Genomic DNA, 23,979 nt, shown 5'->3' with positions numbered 1-23,979 from the left:
TTGTTGGTTTGTTGTTTAATGCCGCACTCAGCAATATTCCAGCTCTATGACGGCGGTCTGTAAAAAATGGAGTCTGGACCAGACAATCCAGTGATTGACATCATGGGCATCGATCTACGCAATTGGGATACGATACCATTCATAAACCAAGGCCACGAGCCTGATAACCTGTTCCCGTCAGTCGCCTGTTACAAATGACATATCAAATAATGCCACTTATAAGGCCAGTATGTTAACTGAGAAAGAAATCTGCCAAAATTATGCATCGGGTCTATCAACTTTTAACATGACACTAAAACCTGAAGACATGTCCATTCCTCTGTTGTTCTGGCTTCCAAAGCTCCATAAAATCCGTACTAACAGAGATATAAAACAGGGTTAAGAAAATGTACCACCAAATTCCTGTCTCAAAGATTAACCGAAACCGTTAATACAATCAAGGAAGGACTTTCTTTATATTCACAGAACGTATTTGAAAACAAGTGGAATTAATACCATGTGGATTCTCAAAACTCGATGGATTTGCATGACCTTTTACAATCTCAAAAAAGAACCAGGTTCAATTCTATTAAACCATTTGATTATATGCCGAGTGTCAGGCAGGGTAACAACAAGTAATCTTTTAAAGTCTTTTGGTAATCGAAACCCGGACCTTTCTTTCTCCGGGCGGACAACTACCACCAGACTAGGCGGTCGAAAGAGTGAAGCCACCTTTATTGATAAAGGTGTATGTCCCAAAATAAGTGCCCTCTGAACGAACATATACATGTAATCTTCGACACACACTGTGTGATCTATCCTATAGAGCTGAGAATGAAAAACCGAATGCACACTGATCCATTGGGTGCGTTATTGGACAATTGTTATCTTGCTGTTATTGACTGATGTCACACTATGACTAACGATCAAGACGTATCTTAAAAACAGTGTGATCACGTTCGAGATGACACCGCCAATGCATGCAGCATCTACCACAGCCTGCTATATCTATAGAAACGCAGGTATGCTGTGCAAGTCAACGCTGTGCTCTCCGTGTATAATGCGTCACTGATCAGCAGATCTCTTTACATACCCCTCACTAGCATATCATGTTTGTTTTACCAAATAGTAACCATTTATGATTTGTTAGTTGTTAAACGCCGATTTCAGCAACATTCCAGCTGTATGACGGCGCCGAATAATGACCGACTCTGGAAAAGTGTAACCAGTGATAAGTACTCGAGTACTTGAAGATCATAAGTGACGATTACTAGAGACCTTGTATAGCAGACCACGGGGCCGCAAATTCCAACGTCGCGGAGGAACTGAGATATCTAGAGGTGGAGGGGTTGGTGGGGAGGGGGGTGGGGGGCGATAAAGCTTGTCAATTCAAACTTCCAAGAACGCACTTTCCTGCAATCTGACACAAAGTTTTCTCCAGAAGTTCAGCTCCAAATATACACTCTTCGAAAAAGGTAACGCACGGGTAGTATGTACTAACTAGACTATCCGGTATATGAATTGGATGTATGTTATTGGAAAATGTTGGTGGCCTGATATTCGACAAACGGTGCGTCAAAACGCAGCTGTTGTCAATTTGCAATGTCTTAACCGGCATTGTTTTCACACTTGTTAAAACATGTCTTGGAGGAAAACAGAAAAGAAAAATTCACGTGAAAGTTATGGCATTCGTAACTAGTGGTAGTGGCTATAAAAAGGCAAGCATAAGCCAATAATTTGTCATTCAATTGTCAACGTCCACCACGTGCACAGTACCATTTGCCGCCTTTGGGACCGATACACACAGTTCAATTCCACTGCAGACCGTCCAAGAACCGGCCGACCAAGAGTTACCACCCCTGCACAGGATCGCTACATTCGACTGTTCCACCTACGTCACCGCAATGCCACAGCTACGGCGACTGCAAGACTCATCCCTGGTTTGAGGAGGATATCGGACCAGACTGTCAGGAACTACCTTCGAAAAATCCGCTGGAATCCGACCAAGAAGACCAGTTATTTTACCTGTTTTGCAACAGCTACATCGACAGCGACGCTTGTGTTGGTGCCATACCTTACAGCCTTGGAATTTGAGAAACTGGATACGAGTGTGCTTTCTTCTTCACCGGCGAGATGGAAGACAACGTGTTTATCGTCGTCGAAATTAGCGTTTTGCCACTCATTGTGTACGTGGATTCTACAAATTCGGTAGCGGTAGTATCATTGTGTGGGGGCCCATATTCTAAACCACGAGATCAGACTTCGTTCTGGTTCAGGGAATTTTGACAGCAAATCGCTACGTGATTCTTTAACCTTACCTTCATCCAATCATTGACCACCAGAGGAAGCTGTTTCAACGGGACAACGCTCCACCGCACACAGCCCGTGTCACGGGTGACTACCTCCATAATGCCAACATAAACGACTTGCCCTGGCCGTCGAGATCTCCAGATCTCAACTCAATCGAACACCTCTGGGATGAACTCGACGTGTACGTCAACGTCAGAACACACTGCAGACATACCCACAACTGGCCAACGCGTTACAAGCTGAATGGCGCAGAATTCCACAGGACAGAATTCGTACACTTATCCACTCAATGCCGAGGAGATGCAGAGCCGTGATTGCTGCCCGGGGCGGTCACACGAGATACTGAGTTCTGCGTAACCTTGTGTCCTTATGTGACATGACAATGAACAGTTTTCAATGTCATTGTACAACGACAAGATGTGACTATCGAGCCCCAAACTTTCGCATTTGTATCTATGTTATTAAATTAAATATATCAACTTTATTAGGTACAATAGATTTACTAAAATCTACCTGTGCGTTTCTTTTTCTGAAGAGTGTATAAGAAGATAAATCAACTTTCATGAACTATGGAAAATTTAAAAAAGTGATAAAAATCTCCCTTAATTGCTTTGAAATACGACACATCAATACACACATTTGTAACGTTTTAATAAATTATGTTTGAACCAATATAACGGGGAGGACAACAAATGTGAAGTGAGTCAGTAACATTAGGACTAGATCTAAATGTTACTAATTTGTTAATTTTTAAAACATTTAAATCATATTATATTTTAAAAAATAAAACATTTAGAAGTATTCTTTGAGTGCTTTCTTAGCGCTAGTACAGTCCATTCTTTTATGCAATATCGCTAACATAAGATATTTTCAATTGAAAATCAAACATACTCGTATATGTATGTGAATCAACTGAGAGGTATAGTTTCTTTTGTTCCTCAGTTTATTTAATAAATAATCTTAAAAAATGTAGGTGATATCCGGAAATAACTTTCAATTTCTAAAATTTTAAGAGATATTTGTTTCTAGTAATACTTGTATGATAATAATGAACGAATTGGGAACACATCACAACCGGTAGTGAAGTATAACGGTAGATGTTATGGCCGCCAACGATCTTGAAGGACGATAGGGGTAAGATGGGAAATTTCAAAGTTCACTCAACTGACACGCCTTGCAAACGGGACAACAAAGGGTGTCTGCATGTTGTCCCGTTAGTACTATCCAGTGATCCTTCCTTGCATGATATGGAGTGGGGTTCGCTCAGTCATAGCTATATCACCCCACACCATAACGATCCATCGCCAAATCTGTCATGAGGTCTCATTGGCTTGACATACATTTCCACGTTGCCAGACACGTCCACGCCTGTAAAGGAAGCGCAAAGTGAATCGGGACTCATTGAAAAACATGTCACGTGACCAGTGACGATTACCCCAGTTTCGACGTTGTGTTCACCATTGGCGTCTGTTGACAATATGACGATTTGTAAGGAGCGGCACAACACGTGGCCGTCGAGCATGGAGATGAGCTGCATGTAAAAAAGTTTCTAGTCGTCTGACCTGCACTCCAGTAGGCCTGATAAAAGATTGCAGCAATTTTATTTGCCGCTTGAGCTCAATTTCGGAGAGCCTGGTTTCGGATCAATCGATCCCGAACTCTTATCGTTGACATAGGACGCCCTTGACGGGGTCGATCGTCAACATTCTGCTAATCTCAGTACTTCGTATGTGTGTTTGTTTATTTGTTGCCTCGTCCTTTGCCTAGGCGATCCGGGTCCTCTACATGGAGAAAGTCAATGTCCATGGCTGCATCAATCCTGGCATTGTCATTGCTTTGATGTACTTTTTCAACCATAGCCATAATATCTTCTCCGCGCAAATCGCCCAAACGACGAAATGGTATACGAATGGGGACATTTAATCCAGGATGGTGTAAGGCTAGATCTATCCTGTCGTTATCTTGCCCATCGACGTCGAGCCTTAGTTCTTGAATGACACTGTCAAACTGCCCCCGAAGTGCCTGCGGTAAATCCTCAAGTCTCTGTTGTTGCAACCAGGCAGGGTTAAATTGCACATTAAAATTTACGGCATTGGATCTAAATCGTCGAGCCCTTTGCCTGGTCACGCGTCTTAAAAAATAAGGTTGAACAGCTCCCCCTCCTTGCTGTTCGGGCTGCCGGTCCACGTCATCCATATAATGGACTAATGCCAGGTCCTCCTCGATTTCTTCCAAATGTTCAAGTAAAAACATATCGTCTTTAACTTCCTGCTCTACTTGATCCAAATGTTGCACCATGGATAACTCTTCTTCAACCTCTACTGAATGATTGACTAAAAGTTCATCTTCTTCCTGTTCGAGTTGCTGTTCTACTTCCTCAAGATGATGAACTAGAAGTTGGGAATCGTCGTGATGGATCGATGCCATGATATCTTTAAGCTGAAGAGATAATTGTTGAGATATATAATACGTCAATACTCTCAAACTGTAGCGTTACAATGGTGTCGCAAAACATGGTGAGTCTATATGTATATGCCTACAATATCACCTGACCTTCTAAACATGTTACAACATGTGATGAATGTATGTAATAATTTAAGACTAGAGGGGCTGATAACGATCCACTGGTAGTGTTTATGCATAGGGTGTACATGATATGTAGAAGCCAAAACATAATACTATTTATTATTATCATTACTATTATTATTATTATTATTATTATTATTTTTGCGAATAGCATACAAGGGAGAAACAATTAGCATGCAAAGCAAAATACAATAAACAGTGCGTTTCATTTTCCAATGAGTCCTGATCCAGGTAAGTTGTAGTTTGAGATCAACGTGTATGTTTGCTAAGCGGCTTACCCTTGGGACATAGGAGGGGTTGGGTAGCCTAGTGGTTAAAGCGTTCGCTCGTCACGCCGAAGACCCGGGTTCGATTCCCGACATGGGTACAATGTGTGAAGCCCATTTCTGGTGTCCCCCGCATTGATTTTGCTGGAATATTGCTAAAAGCGGCGTAAAACCATACTCACTCACTCACTCTTTCACTCACTCACTCACTCACTTGCGACATAGGCTAGGTATCCCAGATGTTCTATCTCAGCTGATAAGTAAGGTGGGTAATAAGTATTAATGATCCTCTTATCCTTGCTCTTATGGCACGGAGCAGGGGTATCTACAGGTAGCCATATCTTATCTTTTACCATACTTGCATGTCTCAACAAGATCCGCGTGTCAGGACATGTCTACAACTCATACAAGGGGTATACGTAAAGCTGTATACTGAACCTTATTATCAGCTTGAAAATGTCAGACAGTTCAGTGTTCTCAGAGGATTATCAACGATGTCAACTAGCTCTTGGAAACAACGTCTTTGTGGTGACAAAGCTCTGGCATGGAAAGATGAGAATACACATCAGAGAATATAAGCAAAAAAGAGGAAGATGGTTTCCTATGAAGGAGGGATCATACTAACGTTACAGCGCTGGATTGAGATTGTGTAAAAAAACAGGGAATTGAAGAAACAATGGACTACTGAAATGCCATCTAGGAGGAAATATGTATGCAGAAATGGATAATACATACCTTGGACTGGACATACGACAAAGCAAAACGTCATCAAACCATACAAGCGCCCGGGGATCAAGCTGTGTGTGGATCAGATGAAGCAGCTGTTAAACTGCTTTATCATCATGCCAGACTTTGTGTCTAAACTTTTGAACGTTGTGCCCTGCTAATTGATGAAGAAGATCTAGTTTGGTTATCTTATGTGTCCTGATTGTAACCCAACATGTAACATGTACTTTTGCGTAATGTATATAAACTATGTTTTATGTTACTCCTCGTGGTGGGTCTTTATTAATCATATGTCTATAAAGGTGTATATATGACTAACGTTTAGCATTAAAGATTAGGTACTTGACAAGGCTGTTCATACTGTTGTGTCCTTGGACACTATTATGTTCAAACATCCATTTCTGCTCGTTAGTGGATGTAGTGGAGCGGGCAAAGCCACCTTTGTATATAATTTATTGCAAAGTTTTGATTGATATTTTCCTTTATGCTATAAACCGTATGTCATAGTATGGGTATTCAGCGAGCATCAGCCACTGTACGATCAAATATGGAATGTTTGCGCAAGACACGATGTCGCTATCTATTTCGTGCAAAGTGTGGTAGAAGCGGAGGGATTCATTCAAAATAATAGTTGGTTAATCGTGGAAGATTTTTAGGGTGACATAACCTCTGAGGAGGAATTAAAACTTCTAAGGTGGTTTGTACAGAAATCGAGAAATAGAAACGTGGCGTTGATATTTCTACAACAAAATTTATTAAATAAAACACGGCATCGATGAGTTTGAATTGTACACATGGTTATTGACAAAAATCCTCGAGATTGTTCTCAGATCGAAACATTATCGCGTTAAGTATTTCCTACAAAGGTACCATATATCCGTGATGCACATTATAAAGCAACAAGAACACCATATACATATATTCTGTTAGATATGCGCGACACCATTGTGGTTATTTTAACACAGTTGGATAGCCAATGTAACCCTTTCAATGTTTCCCAAAGAATTGACCAGATTTGGTCACTGCAAAGTGTTTTAAAAGACATGCACATTTACTCCTAAAACGAAAATTGGCGCGTTTCTCAAACACTCAAGGTAGAACCATGTCTTTTCTATTTGCTGTCTTGGAAGTCCTTTTGCTGGAGAGGTGAAAAAGACATTTTTCTTAAATATTAAGCGATTTTTGTGCATGATGGCTCGTTGAAAAGTTCTTGAAATTCTAAGACGTTTGATACCAAATCCGACAAACTTATAAGGGGTCGTTAGGGAAATACAACTGTTTGAAGGTGTCCAAATTGACGTCAGAGGCCTCTGTTAGGGTGCTACCGCACGTGCATGCGCTACACCATTGTGGTTATTTTAACACAGTTGGATAGCCAATGTAACCCTTTCAATGTTTCCAAAAGATTTGACCAGATTTGGTCACTGCAAAGTGTTTCAAAAGACATGCACATTTACTCCTAAAACGAAAATTGGCGCATTTCTCAAACACTCAAGGTAGAACCATGTCTTTTCCATTTGCTGGCTTGGATGTTGTTTTGCTGGAGAGGTGAAAAAGACATTTTTCTTAAATATTAAGCGATTTTAGTGCATGATGGCTCGTTGGAAAGCTTTTGAAATTCTAAGACGTTTGATACCAAATCCGACACACTTATAAGGGGTCGTTAGGGAAATACAACTGTTTGAAGGTGTCCAAATTGACGTCAGAGGCCTCTGTTAGGGTGCTACCGCACGTGCATGCGCGACACCATTGTGCTTATTTTAACACAGTTGGATAGCCAATGTAACCCTTTCAATGTTTCCAAAAGATTTGACCAGATTTGGTCACTGCAAAGTGTTTCAAAAGACATGCAAATTTACTCCTAAAACGAAAATTGGCGCATTTCTCAAACACTCAAGGTAGAACCATGTCTTTTCCATTTGCTGTCTTGGAAGTCCTTTTGCTGGAGAGGTGAAAAAGACATTTTTCTTAAATATTAAGCGATTTTAGTGCATGATGGCTCGTTGGAAAGCTTTTGAAATTCTAAGACGTTTGATACCAAATCCGACAAACTTATAAGGGGTCGTTAGGGAAATACAACTGTTTGAAGGTGTCCAAATTGACGTCAGAGGCCTCTGTTAAGGTGCTACCGCACGTGCATGCGCGACACCATTGTGCTTATTTTAACACAGTTGGATAGCCAATGTAACCCTTTCAATGTTTCCAAAATATTTGACCAGATTTGGTCACTGCAAAGTGTTTCAAAAGACATGCACATTTACTCCTAAAAGAAAAATTGGCGCGTTTCTCAAACACTCAAAGTAGAACCATGTCTTTTCTATTTGCTGTCTTGGAAGTTGTTTTGCTGGAGAGGTGAAAAAGACATTTTTCTTAAATATTAAGCGATGATTTTAGTGCATGATGGCTCGTTGGAAAGCTTTTGAAATTCTAAGACGTTTGATACCAAATCCGACACACTTATAAGGGGTCGTTAGGGAAATACAACTGTTTGAAGGTGTCCAAATTGACGTCAGAGGCCTCTGTTAGGGTGCTACCGCACGTGCATGCGCTACACCATTGTGCTTATTTTAACACAGTTGGATAGCCAATGTAACCCTTTCAATGTTTCCAAACGATTTGAACAGACTTGGTCACTGCAAAGTGTTTCAAAAGACATGCACATTTACTCCTAAAACAAAAATTGGCGCGTTTCTCAAACACTCAAAGTAGAACCATGTCTTTTCTATTTGCTGTCTTGGAAGTTGTTTTGCTGGAGAGGTGGAAAAGACATTTTTCTTAAATATTAAGCGATTTTAGTGCATGATGGCTCGTTGGAAAGCTTTTGAAATTCTAAGACGTTTGATACCAAATCCGACAAACTTATAAGGGGTCGTTAGGGAAATACAACTGTTTGAAGGTGTCCAAATTGACGTCAGAGGCCTCTGTTAGGGTGCTACCGCACGTGCATGCGCGACACCATTGTGCTTATTTTAACACAGTTGGATAGCCAATGTAACCCTTTCAATGTTTCCAAAATATTTGACCAGATTTGGTCACTGCAAAGTGTTTCAAAAGACATGCACATTTACTCCTAAAACAAAAATTGGCGCATTTCTCAAACACTCAAAGTAGAACCATGTCTTTTCTATTTGCTGTCTTGGAAGTTGTTTTGCTGGAGAGGTGAAAAAGACATTTTTCTTAAATATTAAGCGATGATTTTAGTGCATGATGGCTCGTTGGAAAGCTTTTGAAATTCTAAGACGTTTGATACCAAATCCGACAAACTTATAAGGGGTCGTTAGGGAAATACAACTGTTTGAAGGTGTCCAAATTGACGTCAGAGGCCTCTGTTAGGGTGCTACCGCACGTGCATGCGCGACACCATTGTGCTTATTTTAACACAGTTGGATAGCCAATGTAACCCTTTCAATGTTTCCAAAAGATTTGACCAGATTTGGTCACTGCAAAGTGTTTCAAAAGACATGCACATTTACTCCTAAAACGAAAATTGGCGCATTTCTCAAACACTCAAAGTAGAACCATGTCTTTTCCATTTGCTGGCTTAGAAGTCCTTTTGCTGGAGAGGTGAAAAAGGCATTTTTCTTAAATATTAAGCGATGATTTTAGTGCATGATGGCTCGTTGGAAAGCTCTTGAAATTCTAAGACGTTTGATACCAAATCCGACAAACTTATAAGGGGTCGTTAGGGAAATACAACTGTTTGAAGGTGTCCAAATTGACGTCAGAGGCCTCTGTTAAGGTGCTGCCGCACGTGCATGCGCGACACCATTGTGGTTATCTTAACACAGTTGGATAGCCAATGTAACCCTTTCAATGTTTCCAAAAGATTTGACCAGATTTGGTCACTGCAAAGTGTTTCAAAAGACATGCACATTTACTCCTAAAACGAAAATTGGCGCATTTCTCAAACACTCAAAGTAGAACCATGTCTTTTCCATTTGCTGTCTTGGAAGTCCTTTTGCTGGAGAGGTGAAAAAGACATTTTTCTTAAATATTAAGCGATGATTTTAGTGCATGATGGCTCGTTGGAAAGCTCTTGAAATTCTAAGACGTTTGATACCAAATCCGACAAACTTATAAGGGGTCGTTAGGGAAATACAACTGTTTGAAGGTGTCCAAATTGACGTCAGAGGCCTCTGTTAGGGTGCTACCGCACTTGCATGCGCGACACCATTGTGGTTATCTTAACACAGTTGGATAGCCAATGTAACCCTTTCAATGTTTCCAAAAGATTTGACCAGATTTGGTCACTGCAAAGTGTTTCAAAAGACATGCACATTTACTCCTAAAACAAAAATTGGCGCGTTTCTCAAACACTCAAAGTAGAACCATGTCTTTTCTATTTGCTGTCTTGGAAGTTGTTTTGCTGGAGAGGTGAAAAAGACATTTTTCTTAAATATTAAGCGATGATTTTAGTGCATGATGGCTCGTTGGAAAGCTTTTGAAATTCTAAGACGTTTGATACCAAATCCGACACATTTATAAGGGGTCGTTAGGGAAATACAACTGTTTGAAGGTGTCCAAATTGACGTCAGAGGCCTCTGTTAGGGTGCTACCGCACTTGCATGCGCGACACCATTGTGGTTATCTTAACACAGTTGGATAGCCAATGTAACCCTTTCAATGTTTCCAAAAGATTTGACCAGATTTGGTCACTGCAAAGTGTTTCAAAAGACATGCACATTTACTCCTAAAACAAAAATTGGCGCGTTTCTCAAACACTCAAAGTAGAACCATGTCTTTTCTATTTGCTGTCTTGGAAGTTGTTTTGCTGGAGAGGTGAAAAAGACATTTTTCTTAAATATTAAGCGATGATTTTAGTGCATGATGGCTCGTTGGAAAGCTTTTGAAATTCTAAGACGTTTGATACCAAATCCGACACACTTATAAGGGGTCGTTAGGGAAATACAACTGTTTGAAGGTGTCCAAATTGACGTCAGAGGCCTCTGTTAAGGTGCTACCGCACGTGCATGCGCGACACCATTGTGCTTATTTTAACACAGTTGGATAGCCAATGTAACCCTTTCAATGTTTCCAAAAGATTTGACCAGATTTGGTCACTGCAAAGTGTTTAAAAAAACATGCACATTTACTCCTAAAACAAAAATTGGCGCGTTTCTCAAACACTCAAGGTAGAACCATGTCTTTTCCATTTGCTGGCTTAGAAGTCCTTTTGCTGGAGAGGTGAAAAAGGCATTTTTCTTAAATATTAAGCGATGATTTTAGTGCATGATGGCTCGTTGGAAAGCTCTTGAAATTCTAAGACGTTTGATACCAAATCCGACAAACTTATAAGGGGTCGTTAGGGAAATACAACTGTTTGAAGGTGTCCAAATTGACGTCAGAGGCCTCTGTTAGGGTGCTACCGCACGTGCATGCGCGACACCATTGTGCTTATTTTAACACAGTTGGATAGCCAATGTAACCCTTTCAATGTTTCCAAAAGATTTGACCAGATTTGGTCACTGCAAAGTGTTTCAAAAGACATGCACATTTACTCCTAAAACGAAAATTGGCGCATTTCTCAAACACTCAAGGTAGAACCATGTCTTTTCCATTTGCTGGCTTAGAAGTCCTTTTGCTGGAGAGGTGAAAAAGGCATTTTTCTTAAATATTAAGCGATGATTTTAGTGCATGATGGCTCGTTGGAAAGCTCTTGAAATTCTAAGACGTTTGATACCAAATCCGACAAACTTATAAGGGGTCGTTAGGGAAATACAACTGTTTGAAGGTGTCCAAATTGACGTCAGAGGCCTCTGTTAAGGTGCTGCCGCACGTGCATGCGCGACACCATTGTGGTTATCTTAACACAGTTGGATAGCCAATGTAACCCTTTCAATGTTTCCAAAAGATTTGACCAGATTTGGTCACTGCAAAGTGTTTCAAAAGACATGCACATTTACTCCTAAAACGAAAATTGGCGCATTTCTCAAACACTCAAAGTAGAACCATGTCTTTTCCATTTGCTGTCTTGGAAGTCCTTTTGCTGGAGAGGTGAAAAAGACATTTTTCTTAAATATTAAGCGATGATTTTAGTGCATGATGGCTCGTTGGAAAGCTTTTGAAATTCTAAGACGTTTGATACCAAATCCGACACATTTATAAGGGGTCGTTAGGGAAATACAACTGTTTGAAGGTGTCCAAATTGACGTCAGAGGCCTCTGTTAGGGTGCTACCGCACTTGCATGCGCGACACCATTGTGGTTATCTTAACACAGTTGGATAGCCAATGTAACCCTTTCAATGTTTCCAAAAGATTTGACCAGATTTGGTCACTGCAAAGTGTTTCAAAAGACATGCACATTTACTCCTAAAACAAAAATTGGCGCGTTTCTCAAACACTCAAAGTAGAACCATGTCTTTTCTATTTGCTGTCTTGGAAGTTGTTTTGCTGGAGAGGTGAAAAAGACATTTTTCTTAAATATTAAGCGATGATTTTAGTGCATGATGGCTCGTTGGAAAGCTTTTGAAATTCTAAGACGTTTGATACCAAATCCGACACACTTATAAGGGGTCGTTAGGGAAATACAACTGTTTGAAGGTGTCCAAATTGACGTCAGAGGCCTCTGTTAAGGTGCTACCGCACGTGCATGCGCGACACCATTGTGCTTATTTTAACACAGTTGGATAGCCAATGTAACCCTTTCAATGTTTCCAAAAGATTTGACCAGATTTGGTCACTGCAAAGTGTTTAAAAAAACATGCACATTTACTCCTAAAACAAAAATTGGCGCGTTTCTCAAACACTCAAGGTAGAACCATGTCTTTTCCATTTGCTGGCTTAGAAGTCCTTTTGCTGGAGAGGTGAAAAAGGCATTTTTCTTAAATATTAAGCGATGATTTTAGTGCATGATGGCTCGTTGGAAAGCTCTTGAAATTCTAAGACGTTTGATACCAAATCCGACAAACTTATAAGGGGTCGTTAGGGAAATACAACTGTTTGAAGGTGTCCAAATTGACGTCAGAGGCCTCTGTTAGGGTGCTACCGCACGTGCATGCGCGACACCATTGTGCTTATTTTAACACAGTTGGATAGCCAATGTAACCCTTTCAATGTTTCCAAAAGATTTGACCAGATTTGGTCACTGCAAAGTGTTTCAAAAGACATGCACATTTACTCCTAAAACGAAAATTGGCGCATTTCTCAAACACTCAAGGTAGAACCATGTCTTTTCCATTTGCTGGCTTAGAAGTCCTTTTGCTGGAGAGGTGAAAAAGGCATTTTTCTTAAATATTAAGCGATGATTTTAGTGCATGATGGCTCGTTGGAAAGCTCTTGAAATTCTAAGACGTTTGATACCAAATCCGACAAACTTATAAGGGGTCGTTAGGGAAATACAACTGTTTGAAGGTGTCCAAATTGACGTCAGAGGCCTCTGTTAAGGTGCTGCCGCACGTGCATGCGCGACACCATTGTGGTTATCTTAACACAGTTGGATAGCCAATGTAACCCTTTCAATGTTTCCAAAAGATTTGACCAGATTTGGTCACTGCAAAGTGTTTCAAAAGACATGCACATTTACTCCTAAAACGAAAATTGGCGCATTTCTCAAACACTCAAAGTAGAACCATGTCTTTTCCATTTGCTGTCTTGGAAGTCCTTTTGCTGGAGAGGTGAAAAAGACATTTTTCTTAAATATTAAGCGATGATTTTAGTGCATGATGGCTCGTTGGAAAGCTCTTGAAATTCTAAGACGTTTGATACCAAATCCGACAAACTTATAAGGGGTCGTTAGGGAAATACAACTGTTTGAAGGTGTCCAAATTGACGTCAGAGGCCTCTGTTAGGGTGCTACCGCACTTGCATGAGCGACACCATTGTGGTTATCTTAACACAGTTGGATAGCCAATGTAACCCTTTCAATGTTTCCAAAAGATTTGACCAGATTTGGTCACTGCAAAGTGTTTCAAAAGACATGCACATTTACTCCTAAAACAAAAATTGGCGCGTTTCTCAAACACTCAAAGTAGAACCATGTCTTTTCTATTTGCTGTCTTGGAAGTTGTTTTGCTGGAGAGGTGAAAAAGACATTTTTCTTAAATATTAAGCGATGATTTTAGTGCATGATGGCTCGTTGGAAAGCTTTTGAAATTCTAAGACGTTTGATACCAAATCCGACACACTTATAAGGGGTCGTTAGGGAAATACAACTGTTTGAAGGTGTCCAAATTGACGTCAGAGGCCTCTGTTAAGGTGCTACCGCACGTGCATGCGCGACACCATTGTGCTTATTTTAACACAGTTGGATAGCCAATGTAACCCTTTCAATGTTTCCAAAAGATTTGACCAGATTTGGTCACTGCAAAGTGTTTCAAAAAACATGCACATTTACTCCTAAAACAAAAATTGGCGCGTTTCTCAAACACTCAAGGTAGAACCATGTCTTTTCCATTTGCTGGCTTAGAAGTCCTTTTGCTGGAGAGGTGAAAAAGGCATTTTTCTTAAATATTAAGCGATGATTTTAGTGCATGATGGCTCGTTGGAAAGCTCTTGAAATTCTAAGACGTTTGATACCAAATCCGACAAACTTATAAGGGGTCGTTAGGGAAATACAACTGTTTGAAGGTGTCCAAATTGACGTCAGAGGCCTCTGTTAGGGTGCTACCGCACGTGCATGCGCGACACCATTGTGCTTATTTTAACACAGTTGGATAGCCAATGTAACCCTTTCAATGTTTCCAAAAGATTTGACCAGATTTGGTCACTGCAAAGTGTTTCAAAAGACATGCACATTTACTCCTAAAACGAAAATTGGCGCATTTCTCAAACACTCAAGGTAGAACCATGTCTTTTCCATTTGGCTGGCTTGGAAGTTGTTTTTCTGGAGAGGTTTAAAAGACATTTTTCTTAAATATTAAGCGATTTTAGTGCATGATGGCTCGTTGGAAAGCTTTTGAAATTCTAAGACGTTTGATACCAAATCCGACAAACTTATAAGGGGTCGTTAGGGAAATACAACTGTTTGAAGGTGTCCAAATTGACGTCAGAGGCCTCTGTTAAGGTGCTACTGCACGTGCATGCGCGACACCATTGTGCTTCTTTTAATACAGTTGGATAGCCAATGTAACCCTTTCAATGTTTCCAAAAGATTTGACCAGATTTGGTCACTGCAAAGTGTTTCAAAAGACATGCACATTTACTCCTAAAACAAAAATTGGCGCGTTTCTCAAACACTCAAAGTAGAACCATGTCTTTTCTATTTGCTGTCTTGGAAGTTGTTTTGCTGGAGAGGTGAAAAAGACATTTTTCTTAAATATTATGCGATTTTAGTGCATGATGGCTCGTTGGAAAGCTTTTGAAATTCTAAGACGTTTGATACCAAATCCGACAAACTTATAAGGGGTCGTTAGGGAAATACAACTGTTTGAAGGTGTCCAAATTGACGTCAGAGGCCTCTGTTAAGGTGCTACCGCACGTGCATGCGCGACACCATTGTGCTTATTTTAACACAGTTGGATAGCCAATGTAACCCTTTCAATGTTTCCAAAAGATTTGACCAGATTTGGTCACTGCAAAGTGTTTCAAAAGACATGCACATTTACTCCTAAAAGAAAAATTGGCGCGTTTCTCAAACACTCAAAGTAGAACCATGTCTTTTCCATTTGCTGTCTTGGAAGTTGTTTTGCTGGAGAGGTGAAAAAGACATTTTTCTGAAATATTAAGCGATGATTTTAGTGCATGATGGCTCGTTGGAAAGCTCTTGAAATTCTAAGACGTTTGATACCAAATCCGACAAACTTATAAGGGGTCGTTAGGGAAATACAACTGTTTGAAGGTGTCCAAATTGACGTCAGAGGCCTCTGTTAGGGTGCTACCGCACTTGCATGCGCTACACCATTGTGGTTATCTTAACACAGTTGGATAGCCAATGTAACCCTTTCAATGTTTCCAAAAGATCTGACCAGATTTGGTCACTGCAAAGTGTTTCAAAAGACATGCACATTTACTCCTAAAACGAAAATTGGCGCGTTTCTCAAACACTCAAGGTAGAACCATGTCTTTTCCATTTGCTGGCTTGGAAGTCCTTTTGCTGGAGAGGTGAAAAAGACATTTTTCTTAAATATTAAGCGATGATTTTAGTGCATGATGGCTCGTTGGAAAGCTCTTGAAATTCTAAGACGTTTGATACCAAATCCGACAAACTTATAAGGGGTCGTTAGGGAAATACAACTGTTTGAAGGTGTCCAAATTGACGTCAGAGGCCTCTGTTAAGGTGCTGCCGCACGTGCATGCGCGACACCATTGTGCTTATTTTAACACAGTTGGATAGCCAATGTAACCCTTTCAATGTTTCCAAAAGATTTGACCAGATTTGGTCACTGCAAAGTGTTTCAAAAGACATGCACATTTACTCCTAAAACGAAAATTGGCGCATTTCTCAAACACTCAAGGTAGAACCATGTCTTTTCCATTTGCTGTCTTGGAAGTCCTTTTGCTGGAGAGGTGAAAAAGACATTTTTCTTAAATTTTTAGCGATTTTAGTGCATGATGGCTCGTTGGAAAGCTTTTGAAATTCTAAGACGTTTGATACCAAATCCGACAAACTTATAAGGGGTCGTTAGGGAAATACAACTGTTTGAAGGTGTCCAAATTGACGTCAGAGGCCTCTGTTAGGGTGCTACCGCACGTGCATGCGCGACACCATTGTGCTTATTTTAACACAGTTGGATAGCCAATGTAACCCTTTCAATGTTTCCAAAAGATTTGACCAGATTTGGTCACTGCAAAGTGTTTCAAAAGACATGCAAATTTACTCCTGAAACGAAAATTGTCGCATTTCTCAAACACTCAAGGTAGAACCATGTCTTTTCCATTTGGCTGGCTTGGAAGTTGTTTTGCTGGAGAGGTGAAAAAGACATTTTTCTTAAATATTAAGCGATTTTAGTGCATGATGGCTCGTTGGAAAGCTTTTGAAATTCTAAGACGTTTGATACCAAATCCGACAAACTTATAAGGGGTCGTTAGGGAAATACAACTGTTTGAAGGTGTCCAAATTGACGTCAGAGGCCTCTGTTAAGGTGCTACTGCACGTGCATGCGCGACACCATTGTGCTTATTTTAATACAGTTGGATAGCCAATGTAACCCTTTCAATGTTTCCAAAAGATTTGACCAGATTTGGTCACTGCAAAGTGTTTCAAAAGACATGCACATTTACTCCTAAAACGAAAATTGGCGCATTTCTCAAACACTCAAGGTAGAACCATGTCTTTTCCATTTGCTGGCTTGGATGTTGTTTTGCTGGAGAGGTGAAAAAGACATTTTTCTTAAATATTAAGCGATTTTAGTGCATGATGGCTCGTTGGAAAGCTTTTGAAATTCTAAGACGTTTGATACCAAATCCGACAAACTTATAAGGGGTCGTTAGGCAAATACAACTGTTTGAAGGTGTCCAAATTGACGTCAGAGGCCTCTGTTAAGGTGCTACCGCACGTGCATGCGCGACACCATTGTGGTTATTTTAACACAGTTGGATAGCCAATGTAACCCTTTCAATGTTTCCAAAATATTTGACCAGATTTGGTCACTGCAAAGTGTTTCAAAAGACATGCACATTTACTCCTAAAAGAAAAATTGGCGCGTTTCTCAAACACTCAAAGTAGAACCATGTCTTTTCCATTTGCTGGCTTAGAAGTCCTTTTGCTGGAGAGGTGAAAAAGGCATTTTTCTTAAATATTAAGCGATGATTTTAGTGCATGATGGCTCGTTGGAAAGCTCTTGAAATTCTAAGACGTTTGATACCAAATCCGACAAACTTATAAGGGGTCGTTAGGGAAATACAACTGTTTGAAGGTGTCCAAATTGACGTCAGAGGCCTCTGTTAAGGTGCTACCGCACGTGCATGCGCGACACCATTGTGGTTATCTTAACACAGTTGGATAGCCAATGTAACCCTTTCAATGTTTCCAAAAGATTTGACCAGATTTGGTCACTGCAAAGTGTTTCAAAAGACATGCACATTTACTCCTAAAACGAAAATTGGCGCATTTCTCAAACACTCAAAGTAGAACCATGTCTTTTCCATTTGCTGTCTTGGAAGTCCTTTTGCTGGAGAGGTGAAAAAGACATTTTTCTTAAATATTAAGCGATGATTTTAGTGCATGATGGCTCGTTGGAAAGCTCTTGAAATTCTAAGACGTTTGATACCAAATCCGACAAACTTATAAGGGGTCGTTAGGGAAATACAACTGTTTGAAGGTGTCCAAATTGACGTCAGAGGCCTCTGTTAGGGTGCTACCGCACTTGCATGCGCGACACCATTGTGGTTATCTTAACACAGTTGGATAGCCAATGTAACCCTTTCAATGTTTCCAAAAGATTTGACCAGATTTGGTCACTGCAAAGTGTTTCAAAAGACATGCACATTTACTCCTAAAACAAAAATTGGCGCATTTCTCAAACACTCAAAGTAGAACCATGTCTTTTCTATTTGCTGTCTTGGAAGTTGTTTTGCTGGAGAGGTGAAAAAGACATTTTTCTTAAATATTAAGCGATGATTTTAGTGCATGATGGCTCGTTGGAAAGCTTTTGAAATTCTAAGACGTTTGATACCAAATCCGACACACTTATAAGGGGTCGTTAGGGAAATACAACTGTTTGAAGGTGTCCAAATTGACGTCAGAGGCCTCTGTTAAGGTGCTACCGCACGTGCATGCGCGACACCATTGTGCTTATTTTAACACAGTTGGATAGCCAATGTAACCCTTTCAATGTTTCCAAAAGATTTGACCAGATTTGGTCACTGCAAAGTGTTTCAAAAAACATGCACATTTACTCCTAAAACAAAAATTGGCGCGTTTCTCAAACACTCAAGGTAGAACCATGTCTTTTCCATTTGCTGGCTTAGAAGTCCTTTTGCTGGAGAGGTGAAAAAGGCATTTTTCTTAAATATTAAGCGATGATTTTAGTGCATGATGGCTCGTTGGAAAGCTCTTGAAATTCTAAGACGTTTGATACCAAATCCGACAAACTTATAAGGGGTCGTTAGGGAAATACAACTGTTTGAAGGTGTCCAAATTGACGTCAGAGGCCTCTGTTAGGGTGCTACCGCACGTGCATGCGCGACACCATTGTGCTTATTTTAACACAGTTGGATAGCCAATGTAACCCTTTCAATGTTTCCAAAAGATTTGACCAGATTTGGTCACTGCAAAGTGTTTCAAAAGACATGCACATTTACTCCTAAAACGAAAATTGGCGCATTTCTCAAACACTCAAGGTAGAACCATGTCTTTTCCATTTGCTGTCTTGGAAGTCCTTTTGCTGGAGAGGTGAAAAAGGCATTTTTCTTAAATATTAAGCGATGATTTTAGTGCATGATGGCTCGTTGGAAAGCTCTTGAAATTCTAAGACGTTTGATACCAAATCCGACACACTTATAAGGGGTCGTTAGGGAAATACAACTGTTTGAAGGTGTCCAAATTGACGTCAGAGGCCTCTGTTAGGGTGCTACCGCACTTGCATGCGCGACACCATTGTGGTTATCTTAACACAGTTGGATAGCCAATGTAACCCTTTCAATGTTTCCAAAAGATTTGACCAGATTTGGTCACTGCAAAGTGTTTCAAAAGACATGCACATTTACTCCTAAAAGAAAAATTGGCGCGTTTCTCAAACACTCAAAGTAGAACCATGTCTTTTCTATTTGCTGTCTTGGAAGTTGTTTTGCTGGAGAGGTGAAAAAGACATTTTTCTTAAATATTAAGCGATGATTTTAGTGCATGATGGCTCGTTGGAAAGCTTTTGAAATTCTAAGACGTTTGATACCAAATCCGACACACTTATAAGGGGTCGTTAGGGAAATACAACTGTTTGAAGGTGTCCAAATTGACGTCAGAGGCCTCTGTTAAGGTGCTACCGCACGTGCATGCGCGACACCATTGTGCTTATTTTAACACAGTTGGATAGCCAATGTAACCCTTTCAATGTTTCCAAAAGATTTGACCAGATTTGGTCACTGCAAAGTGTTTCAAAAGACATGCACATTTACTCCTAAAACAAAAATTGGCGCGTTTCTCAAACACTCAAAGTAGAACCATGTCTTTTCTATTTGCTGTCTTGGAAGTTGTTTTGCTGGAGAGGTGAAAAAGACATTTTTCTGAAATATTAAGCGATGATTTTAGTGCATGATGGCTCGTTGGAAAGCTCTTGAAATTCTAAGACGTTTGATACCAAATCCGACAAACTTATAAGGGGTCGTTAGGGAAATACAACTGTTTGAAGGTGTCCAAATTGACGTCAGAGGCCTCTGTTAAGGTGCTGCCGCACGTGCATGCGCGACACCATTGTGCTTATTTTAACACAGTTGGATAGCCAATGTAACCCTTTCAATGTTTCCAAAAGATTTGACCAGATTTGGTCACTGCAAAGTGTTTCAAAAGACATGCACATTTACTCCTAAAACAAAAATTGGCGCGTTTCTCAAACACTCAAGGTAGAACCATGTCTTTTCCATTTGCTGGCTTAGAAGTCCTTTTGCTGGAGAGGTGAAAAAGGCATTTTTCTTAAATATTAAGCGATGATTTTAGTGCATGATGGCTCGTTGGAAAGCTCTTGAAATTCTAAGACGTTTGATACCAAATCCGACAAACTTATAAGGGGTCGTTAGGGAAATACAACTGTTTGAAGGTGTCCAAATTGACGTCAGAGGCCTCTGTTAGGGTGCTACCGCACGTGCATGCGCGACACCATTGTGCTTATTTTAACACAGTTGGATAGCCAATGTAACCCTTTCAATGTTTCCAAAAGATTTGACCAGATTTGGTCACTGCAAAGTGTTTCAAAAGACATGCACATTTACTCCTAAAACGAAAATTGGCGCATTTCTCAAACACTCAAGGTAGAACCATGTCTTTTCCATTTGGCTGGCTTGGAAGTTGTTTTGCTGGAGAGGTTAAAAAGACATTTTTCTTAAATATTAAGCGATTTTAGTGCATGATGGCTCGTTGGAAAGCTTTTGAAATTCTAAGACGTTTGATACCAAATCCGACAAACTTATAAGGGGTCGTTAGGGAAATACAACTGTTTGAAGGTGTCCAAATTGACGTCAGAGGCCTCTGTTAAGGTGCTACCGCACGTGCATGCGCGACACCATTGTGCTTCTTTTAATACAGTTGGATAGCCAATGTAACCCTTTCAATGTTTCCAAAAGATTTGACCAGATTTGGTCACTGCAAAGTGTTTCAAAAGACATGCACATTTACTCCTAAAACAAAAATTGGCGCGTTTCTCAAACACTCAAAGTAGAACCATGTCTTTTCTATTTGCTGTCTTGGAAGTTGTTTTGCTGGAGAGGTGAAAAAGACATTTTTCTGAAATATTAAGCGATGATTTTAGTGCATGATGGCTCGTTGGAAAGCTCTTGAAATTCTAAGACGTTTGATACCAAATCCGACAAACTTATAAGGGGTCGTTAGGGAAATACAACTGTTTGAAGGTGTCCAAATTGACGTCAGAGGCCTCTGTTAGGGTGCTACCGCACTTGCATGCGCTACACCATTGTGCTTATTTTAACACAGTTGGATAGCCAATGTAACCCTTTCAATGTTTCCAAAAGATCTGACCAGATTTGGTCACGGCAAAGTGTTTCAAAAGACATGCACATTTACTCCTAAAACGAAAATTGGCGCGTTTCTCAAACACTCAAGGTAGAACCATGTCTTTTCCATTTGCTGGCTTGGAAGTCCTTTTGCTGGAGAGGTGAAAAAGGCATTTTTCTTAAATATTAAGCGATGATTTTAGTGCATGATGGCTCGTTGGAAAGCTCTTGAAATTCTAAGACGTTTGATACCAAATCCGACAAACTTATAAGGGGTCGTTAGGGAAATACAACTGTTTGAAGGTGTCCAAATTGACGTCAGAGGCCTCTGTTAAGGTGCTGCCGCACGTGCATGCGCGACACCATTGTGCTTATTTTAACACAGTTGGATAGCCAATGTAACCCTTTCAATGTTTCCAAAAGATTTGACCAGATTTGGTCACTGCAAAGTGTTTCAAAAGACATGCACATTTACTCCTAAAACAAAAATTGGCGCGTTTCTCAAACACTCAAGGTAGAACCATGTCTTTTCCATTTGCTGGCTTAGAAGTCCTTTTGCTGGAGAGGTGAAAAAGGCATTTTTCTTAAATATTAAGCGATGATTTTAGTGCATGATGGCTCGTTGGAAAGCTCTTGAAATTCTAAGACGTTTGATACCAAATCCGACAAACTTATAAGGGGTCGTTAGGGAAATACAACTGTTTGAAGGTGTCCAAATTGACGTCAGAGGCCTCTGTTAGGGTGCTACCGCACGTGCATGCGCGACACCATTGTGCTTATTTTAACACAGTTGGATAGCCAATGTAACCCTTTCAATGTTTCCAAAAGATTTGACCAGATTTGGTCACTGCAAAGTGTTTCAAAAGACATGCACATTTACTCCTAAAACGAAAATTGGCGCATTTCTCAAACACTCAAGGTAGAACCATGTCTTTTCCATTTGGCTGGCTTGGAAGTTGTTTTGCTGGAGAGGTTAAAAAGACATTTTTCTTAAATATTAAGCGATTTTAGTGCATGATGGCTCGTTGGAAAGCTTTTGAAATTCTAAGACGTTTGATACCAAATCCGACAAACTTATAAGGGGTCGTTAGGGAAATACAACTGTTTGAAGGTGTCCAAATTGACGTCAGAGGCCTCTGTTAAGGTGCTACCGCACGTGCATGCGCGACACCATTGTGCTTCTTTTAATACAGTTGGATAGCCAATGTAACCCTTTCAATGTTTCCAAAAGATTTGACCAGATTTGGTCACTGCAAAGTGTTTCAAAAGACATGCACATTTACTCCTAAAACAAAAATTGGCGCGTTTCTCAAACACTCAAAGTAGAACCATGTCTTTTCTATTTGCTGTCTTGGAAGTTGTTTTGCTGGAGAGGTGAAAAAGACATTTTTCTGAAATATTAAGCGATGATTTTAGTGCATGATGGCTCGTTGGAAAGCTCTTGAAATTCTAAGACGTTTGATACCAAATCCGACAAACTTATAAGGGGTCGTTAGGGAAATACAACTGTTTGAAGGTGTCCAAATTGACGTCAGAGGCCTCTGTTAGGGTGCTACCGCACTTGCATGCGCTACACCATTGTGGTTATCTTAACACAGTTGGATAGCCAATGTAACCCTTTCAATGTTTCCAAAAGATCTGACCAGATTTGGTCACTGCAAAGTGTTTCAAAAGACATGCACATTTACTCCTAAAACGAAAATTGGCGCGTTTCTCAAACACTCAAGGTAGAACCATGTCTTTTCCATTTGCTGGCTTGGAAGTCCTTTTGCTGGAGAGGTGAAAAAGGCATTTTTCTTAAATATTAAGCGATGATTTTAGTGCATGATGGCTCGTTGGAAAGCTCTTGAAATTCTAAGACGTTTGATACCAAATCCGACAAACTTATAAGGGGTCGTTAGGGAAATACAACTGTTTGAAGGTGTCCAAATTGACGTCAGAGGCCTCTGTTAAGGTGCTGCCGCACGTGCATGCGCGACACCATTGTGCTTATTTTAACACAGTTGGATAGCCAATGTAACCCTTTCAATGTTTCCAAAAGATTTGACCAGATTTGGTCACTGCAAAGTGTTTCAAAAGACATGCACATTTACTCCTAAAACGAAAATTGGCGCATTTCTCAAACACTCAAGGTAGAACCATGTCTTTTCCATTTGCTGGCTTGGAAGTCCTTTTGCTGGAGAGGTGAAAAAGGCATTTTTCTTAAATATTAAGCGATGATTTTAGTGCATGATGGCTCGTTGGAAAGCTCTTGAAATTCTAAGACGTTTGATACCAAATCCGACAAACTTATAAGGGGTCGTTAGGGAAATACAACTGTTTGAAGGTGTCCAAATTGACGTCAGAGGCCTCTGTTAAGGTGCTGCCGCACGTGCATGCGCGACACCATTGTGCTTATTTTAACACAGTTGGATAGCCAATGTAACCCTTTCAATGTTTCCAAAAGATTTGACCAGATTTGGTCACTGCAAAGTGTTTCAAAAGACATGCACATTTACTCCTAAAACGAAAATTGGCGCATTTCTCAAACACTCAAGGTAGAACCATGTCTTTTCCATTTGCTGTCTTGGAAGT

At 40.2% G+C, this 23,979-nt stretch overlaps 1 pseudogene; it reads left to right on the top strand.

The window, feature by feature from the left end:
* The first annotated feature begins 5,597 nt into the window (after positions 1-5,597).
* The window catches only part of LOC139446561 (uncharacterized), a 78,610-nt pseudogene continuing 60,228 nt past the window's right edge, over positions 5,598-23,979 (top strand).

The sequence above is a fragment of the Haliotis cracherodii genome, unplaced genomic scaffold, assembly GCF_022045235.1.
Source record: "Haliotis cracherodii isolate W230 unplaced genomic scaffold, xgHalCrac1.p SCAF_6, whole genome shotgun sequence".
NCBI classification, from domain to species: Eukaryota; Metazoa; Mollusca; class Gastropoda; order Lepetellida; family Haliotidae; genus Haliotis; species Haliotis cracherodii.
Note: the sequence above shows the minus strand (reverse complement) of the source record. Positions and strands in the feature narration are given on the sequence as shown.